Source organism: Scyliorhinus canicula, chromosome 12, assembly GCF_902713615.1.
Source record: "Scyliorhinus canicula chromosome 12, sScyCan1.1, whole genome shotgun sequence".
Taxonomy (NCBI): Eukaryota; Metazoa; Chordata; class Chondrichthyes; order Carcharhiniformes; family Scyliorhinidae; genus Scyliorhinus; species Scyliorhinus canicula.
The window spans coordinates 42985840-42993614 of record NC_052157.1 but is presented as its reverse complement, the minus strand read 5'-3'; the positions used below and the strand labels follow the sequence as shown (position 1 = coordinate 42993614).

The 7775-nt window shown below is 41.2% G+C and overlaps 1 long non-coding RNA gene across 1 annotated transcript in view; it reads left to right on the top strand.

The window, feature by feature from the left end:
- Positions 1-299: 299 nt before the first annotated feature.
- LOC119974567 overlaps positions 300-7775 on the top strand; it is a 93199-nt gene continuing 85723 nt past the window's right edge. The window contains exon 1 of the long non-coding RNA XR_005462523.1: positions 300-384. This is a non-coding gene — a long non-coding RNA (uncharacterized LOC119974567). The remainder of the gene's footprint in view (positions 385-7775) is intronic.

Genomic DNA, 7775 nt, shown 5'->3' with positions numbered 1-7775 from the left:
TTATTCTTCCGAATTCCGGTTCTATTGAGGCAGAAGAATAAATTATCTAGCTGTTTCTCCATGAATGGTCAGGAGAGAAAACTATCAACCCTTGCTGGGCCTGCTAACTGGGTTTCAGAGCAGCCTTTACTTACTCATGCTCCAGACTGCAGGGACTTATAACTCTCCGAAGACAGAAGTGCTATTACCACCCACAGCAGAACACATTCTCTGCAATCTTTAGACAATGAAGGGAATTAAGAACTCAGAACCCGCTGTGATTGTTATTTTAAGCTTCCATTGGAGGTAGTTTGCAATTAACAGCGACTGAGATGGGAGAGGCTGGTTATTGCGAAGCTGCCCAGCGCAGTAATCCAACCACAGCTCCCTCGGCATCAATGCTCTGTGAGTCGTTGTTTATTCTTTTTCTTTGACAGCTCATTCTCTTTGCCATCGATTTGAAGGGGGGCAGCATTCAGGAGATGAATGCAGGGTTTGCTTCTGGCCTTTTTAACTAAAGGTCGTTCTGCAATTTTCACTGTTTCAATAGCCGTAGTTACTCTAGGATGGGAAATAACTGTATCAAGTGCACTGTTACCACCAATCCTCTCAATGCGGAAAAGGAAGTGGTTGAGACAAAAAAAAAGACACAACACGAAAATCTCACTCATAGTTCTGTTCCTTGTACCAAAAATCTTGCTGGTGCATTTTCTTCTTTAAAACGATTAATTTAATTGTGTGTATGCAATGATTTTCAGCAATTTTACATTTTCAACAGGAGGATGTGGATGCACATTGTTCAATTTACAGCATTGCCCAGCTGGAGCTGCTGACATTCGAAGTCCATGACTTAGTTGCATGTAAATATATATTTGGCTCAGTAGAGCTCAATGCAGATTGAATCAATCTGTTTATCATCGTTGATTCAAGCTTGGATTGACTCGGTATGATTCGGGAGCCCTTTAAAAATCGGCGACCAGACCCAATCCAGGGTTTCCAGATCCCATTCCCGGGCTGACTGATTTTCAGGATCGCCTTTGAAGATTAAGGACTGGTTCCTGTCAAAAGCCTGCATTTGGCACTCCCAACCTGGCTGGCTCCATTGTGGAGATGGGCATGTCGTAGTCCTGTGCAATTGCACAGTGGTTAGTACTGTTGCTTCATAGCTCCAAGGATCTGGGTTCGATTCCCGGCTTGGGTCACTGTCAGTGCGGAGTCTGCACGTTCTCCCTGTGTCTTCGTGGATTTCTCCGGGTATTCTGATTTCCTCTCACAAGTCCCAAAGATGTGCTTGTTAGGTGAATTGGACGTTCTGAATTCTCCCTCAGTGTTCCCGAACAGGCGCTATAGTGTGGCAACTTGGGGATTTTCACAGTAACTTCACTGCAGTGTTAATATAAGCCTACTTGGGACACTAATAAATATAATTATTATTTTCATGGAGTTGGGTGAAGTTTTTAAAGAGTTGTGGTGCATAGGCCCTCAGGGAAGTTGTTACACTTCATCTGCATGAGGGAATATTTTAAATGGTGAGCTCAAATGGTCCTTGCCTCCTATTCCAATTCTTGTCTATCCAACCCCCATTACTCCTCACAATCTCAATGCCAACCCCTGTCCTTCCACTCACCCCTGTAGTTCCTCAAACCCCCAATGACAATCACTCTGGCCCTTCATGCCCCTTATGTCAAGCTATGGCCTTCCATGCTGAATGACCCACTCCACCCTGCATAGAGCCAACGTATCCTATAAGGGCAGTGGATGTGTGGTGTGATAACCCTCACGAGGATCACAGCTTGTGGAGTACAAGTCATCATGGTAACGGACGGAGGCCAGCCCAGTGGGGACTTGTTGCCGAACCCTTTAAATGCTGTCCCAGACCTGGACTTGGTGTTCTGTTCGTCTTTAAAAAATCATTTACAGTCAGGCAATAAAAGTTACAATCATCCAGACCCTTCAAAGTCTCAATAAAAAATACTTCAAGCCCTTGAAAACACTTAACCTTGTGTAAATAAATATTGTAAAATTGACTGCAGAGATCAATTCTGAGCCGTCAATCAAGCATTGCGTTCTCTGGGGCTCATGTGTTTCAACAGCCTGTTGCCTGACAGTAAATGTTTTTTTTTTAAACATCATAGAACATTGTGAATGAATTATTTTAAAAATCTTTTACGACAGGTAGTAATCCAGGAGACATGAAGATGAAGGTTTAAATCGATTTATTCTGAACTCAAAAGTAAAGCCTTGTTGCACATTCCCTGCTCTCAGTTTATAGTTATTCAGACAATAATCTACCATCCTGATTTTGCTACCAAAGTGGATAACCTCACATGTATCCATGAAGTACTGCATCTGCCATGTATTTGCCCACTCACTCAACTTGTCCAAATCACACTGAAGCACTTCTGCATCCTCCTCACAGCTCACCCTCCCATCCAACTTTGTGTCATCTGCATAGTTGGAGATATTACATTTAGTTCTCTCATCTAAATTATTAATATATGTTCTGGCCAGCTGGGGTCCCAGCACCAATCTCTGCAATACCCCATTAACCACACCCACCATTTGGAATAAGACCCTATTCTTTGTTTCCTGTCTGCCAACCAGATTTCTCTCCATCTCAATAGACTATCCTCTCTTCTTTCTTGAATAGTGGGGTGACATTTTCTACCTTCAATTTTCAGGAACTATTCCAGAATCTATCAAGTTTTGGAAGATGCAAACCAATGTATCGCAGTGGGTGGAGTTTTCATTCTGGAGTCCAGTGGTGGTTGGGAAAGACAGTGTGCTTCCCCCTGGGTGTTGGGGTGGGTGAATGTGGGCGATCTTCAGCTTTTCAGCTCATTAATTATGCATTTGTGAGGAACTTGGCTAATCTTGTGGTAGGATTGAAGATTTGCCGCCATTTCACTCCCCTATTGCATCCCACTCACTCGCTCTTCCTATCAGCGGTACCCTGAGTTGTTTCCCCCAGGACCCCACTGTCGACACCACTGACCCTGCCTTTCCAGATGACCAGCAGCTTGATCGATGAGATGGGTTTGAAGGCATGTTTCAAAGGAAGAGAGAGAGGTGGAAAGGCAGAGAAATTTAGAGAGTGAATTCCAGAGCTTAGGGCTGAGGCAGCTGAAGATGTGGGTGTCACTGATGGTGTAATTAAAATCAGGATTGTGAAATAGGCCAAATAGGAGAAGTGAAGAGATCTTGAAGGCCAGTAGAGCTGGAAGAGTTTACAGAGTTAAAATGGAGATGAAAAATATGGAAGCAAGAGGAAAATTTTCAAACTGAGGCTATGCTGCAATGGGAGCCAATGTACATACGTGGACATGGAGATGAAGGGTAAATGGGACTTGGTGCGAGATGCAGAGTTCTGGATGAGTTCAATGAAGGATGGAAGATAGGAATTCAAGGTCAGAAGAGCCATACAATGGCTAAATCGAGAGGTAATGAAGGCATGGACGATGGTTTCAAAAGCAGATGAGCTGAGGGATAGTGGATTCAGGCAACATTGAAGAGGTGGAAGAAGGTGTGTTTAGTGTTGGACATATGGTCAGAGGCTTTCCTTGGGCTACATTATGAATGGAAATTGTTATGGTGGCCATGAAGGAAATGAGGGATCATCAATGCTTCATGGAATATGAACTTCCTTATTAAGCGGGCAGGAGCTCGCCCATTGGGAAACAAGCAGCAGGAACTTAAAACCCGCTGCTTCAACCCCGGCCCATATTCTATAGGTCCCTTGGCTTGAACTTGTGTGTTGTAAACCACGGCAATGGCCCTTTTCGTTGTACTAATAAAATGGTTTGGTACTGAAAGACGCTTTGGCAAGGTTATTACTGGAATGTAACAATTATGGCAGTTGTCCATATTTCAGAAATTCTTCAACTACCCTGTCCTTCATATTTCTACTGTTCCATTTATACTTGAATAATTGAGTAGATAGTCACTACTCCATCGTTCTTGCACCATTGTGTAATTAGGCTGCAAATTTGTTCCACTATCTCCTTTCTACTTTTCCGGACTTTAGTAGACACACAGTGCTTTACTAGTGTCATGTCAGAGTACCTTTAAGAAATGGGTATTTATAAATGGGTGTGTATATAAATATCTGTAGTGAGAGTACCTTTAAGAAATGGGTGTTAATCACTGCAGTGATGTCAGAGAGTGGGTGGAGCTGGCCTGTCTGTCAGCGTTTTACTTTCATTTTAGGCTGTTTGCTGCAGGGTTTTTTAGTTTCTTTTTCAGAGCTGGATTGCTGCAGTCACAGCCAGAAGGTGTATTAGAGTCTCTCTCTGTAATCTAAAGACTGTAAATCAATCCTGGTGATTTAAAACTAATAAAAGTAGTGACCTTAACCTGATGTGATTCTGGTAAAATGTGTTTTAAGTCTTATGGATGCTGAAATGAAAGCTTAAAGGATACTCAGTGTTTTATTCTTTGGGGGCTGTATTTGAATTAATGGTTGCTAAGATATTCATGTATGTTTTAAAAAGGTTAACTTTAGTTCATAGAATAAATATTATTTTGCTTTAAAAAATACTTTTCCATTTCTGCAGTACCACACCTGTAGAGTGGGCCGTGTGCTCCCCATACCACAATCTATTAAAAGTTGTGGGTCAGGTGAACTCCATGATACACTTTGGGGTTCTCTAAACCCTGGCCCATAACAAATTGGGGGCTTGTCCGGGATTAAAGTCTATCTATTGAATTGAGGGGTGAGCATATTGTGGTTGCTTTTCAGGTGTGGTATTATAATTTAAGTAGCGATTATGTTGTGGACAATGGCTCTTTCAGAGGCTCAGAAGTTTTTGAGGGTGCAGACAGTCACATGCAGTACCTTACGGACAGAGACTAAAAGCAGACTGTTAGATTTGGCAAAAACATTGCAGTTAACATTACCTGACAAAATGCGAAAAGATGAGGTAATTATGGCGGTGGCTAAGCATTTAAAGTTGCCTGAGATACAGTTTGACTCATTGGAAATGGAAAAAAATTAAGTTACAAATCAAACAAATGGAACATGAGAAAGAATTAAAGCAGCGTGAAATCATAAGAGATAGAGAGGAAAAAGAAAGAGAGAGAGAGAGAGGATAAAGAAAGAGAAAAGGGAGATACCAATCAGGGAACAAGATAAAGAGAGTTTGAACTTCAGAAAATGGCCATGAAACATGACAGTCAGTTAAAATTGGCAGACGTAAAGGGAAACGTACAGTTGGATGATAGTGATGAGGATAGTGAGAAAGAGTGTCATAGTCAAAGGCTTGGTGGGAATCTATTTAAATATGTCCAAACATTGCCAAGGTTTGATGAGAAGGAGGTAGAAGCCTTTTTCATTTCATTTGAGAAGGTAGCTAAACAAATGAAATGGCCACAGGACATGTGGGTATTACTGATTCAAACAAAGCTGGTAGGTAGGGCTAGTGAAGTGTTTGCATCACTACCGGAGGAGGTATCTGAGACGTATGAAGCGTTGCAAAAATCCATCTTAGGTGCATATGGACTAGTGCCTGAAGCTTACAGACAAAGGTTTAGAAATTTAAGGAAAGAATTTGGTCAAACATACATGGAGTTTGAAAGGATCAAACAGAGTAATTTTGATGGGTGTATAAGGGCTTTGAAAATAGACCAAATGTATGACGCTCTCAGAGAAATTATATTTTTGGAGGAGTTTAAATTTTCAATTACTGATGTAGTGAGAACTCATGTGGAAGAGCAGAGGGTTAAAACTGCGAGATTAGCAGCAGAAATGGCAGATGATTATGAATTAGTTCATAAATCAAAGCTTGGTTTCCGACATCAGTTTCAGCCTGTGAGGGATAGAAACTGGGGACATGAGAAATACTCAAGTGGTAAAGGTAAAGGTGATCTGATGGGAGATAATAAGGAGAGCATACCTCAGATTTAAAAAGAAATCCAGGAGGGTGGAAAAGAAATGAAAAATTTCAAATGTTTTCACTGCAATAAACTAGGCCATGTAAAGTCACAGTGTTGGTGATTGAAGAAAAGCACTGGGAAGGCTGATGTGGTAAAACAGGATAAGACAGTGGGGTTTATTAAAGTGGTAAAGGAAAGCCCAAGTGAAGCGAAGGAGGTGCAAAAGATTGTACAGTCTGATCAAGAGGTGATTGATAAGAAGGTGCCAGATCTCTTTAAATAACTTACTTGTGTGGGTAAAGTTTACTCATGTGTTTCAGGAGGGGCAGGTAAAGAAGTTACAATTTTAAGAGATACGGGAGCTAGTCAATCTTTAATGGTAAGAGATGAAGAGTTATGTAGTTTGGGAAGAATGTTGCCAGAAAAGGTGGTAATATGTGGAATTCAGGGTGAGAAGAGTAGTGTTCAATTGTACAAGGTAAGGTTAGAAAGTCCAGTGAAGAGTGGTGAAGTGGTAGTAGGAGTAATAGAGAAACTATCTTGTCCAGGAATACAATTTATCTTGGGTCATGATATAGCTGGATCGCAGATGGGAGTGATGGCTCCTGTGGTTGATAAGCCAGTGGAAAATCAGACAGCTGAAGTGTTGAAGGACGAATGTCCTGGGATTTTTCCGGATTGTGTAGTAACAAGGTCGCAATGTCACAAGTTAAGACGAGGAGAAATCAAAGAGTGAAGATGACGTTGAAGTGCAATTGTCAGAAACAATTTTTGATCAGATGGTTGAAAAAGAACAAGAACAGATGGAGGATGAGGCGGATATTTTTAGTTCAGGAAAATTGGTGGAGTTACAACAAAAAGATGTAGAAATAAAACGGATGTATCAGAAAGCATACACGGAAGAGGAATCTGCGTGTATGCCAGAGTGTTATTACCATAAAAGTAATGTCTTGATGAGATAATGAAGACCTTTACACATGCAGGCGGATGAAAAGTGGGCAGAAGTTTATCAAGTAGTTTTTCCGGTAGGGTATAGAAAGGAGGTGTTGCGAGTTGCACATGTGGTACCAGCGGGAGGTCATTTGGGAATAAGGAAAACTCAAGCTAAAATCCAGAAACATTTTTATTGGCCTGGACTACATAAAGATGTAGTTAAATTTTGTCAATCATGTCACACATGTCAAGTGATAGGGAAACCTCAAGCAGTGATAAAACCAGCGCCCTTAATACCCATTCCATCATTTGAGGAACCTTTTACAAGTGTCCTAATTGATTGCATAGTACCGCTTCCTAAAACAAAAAGTGGGAATCAATATCTTTTGACTATAATGGATGTGTCTACTCGGTTTCCAGAGGCCATTTCAGTATGTAATATTATAGTTAAAAGGATTGTGGAGGAATTACTTAAATTCTTTACCAGATATGGACTACCCACAGAAATACAATCGGATCAAGGTCAAATTTTACTTCAAGGTTATTCAAAGAAGAAGTCTTACAACACCAGGTTAAAGTCTAAAAGGTTTGTTCAAACACGAGCTTTCGGAGCACTGCTCCTTCCTCAGGTGACTGCTCCGAAAGCTCGTGTTTGAACAAACCTGTTTGACTTGAACCTGGTGTTGTAAGACTTCTTACTGTGCTCACCCCAGTCCAACGCCGGCATCTCCACATCATGGTTATTCAAAGAAGTTGTGGATAGTTTTGGAATAAAACAATTTTAATCAACTGCGTACAATCCAGAATCGCAGAGACTGTTAGAAAGATGGCATCAGACATTAAAGACAAAGCTGAGGGCTTATTGTCAAGATTATCCAGGGGATTGGGATAAACAAATTCCATTCGTACTGTTTGCAATTAGGGATGCACCTCATGAGTCAACCAAATTCAGTCCTTTTGAACGAATTTTTGGTCATGAGGTAAGAGGACCA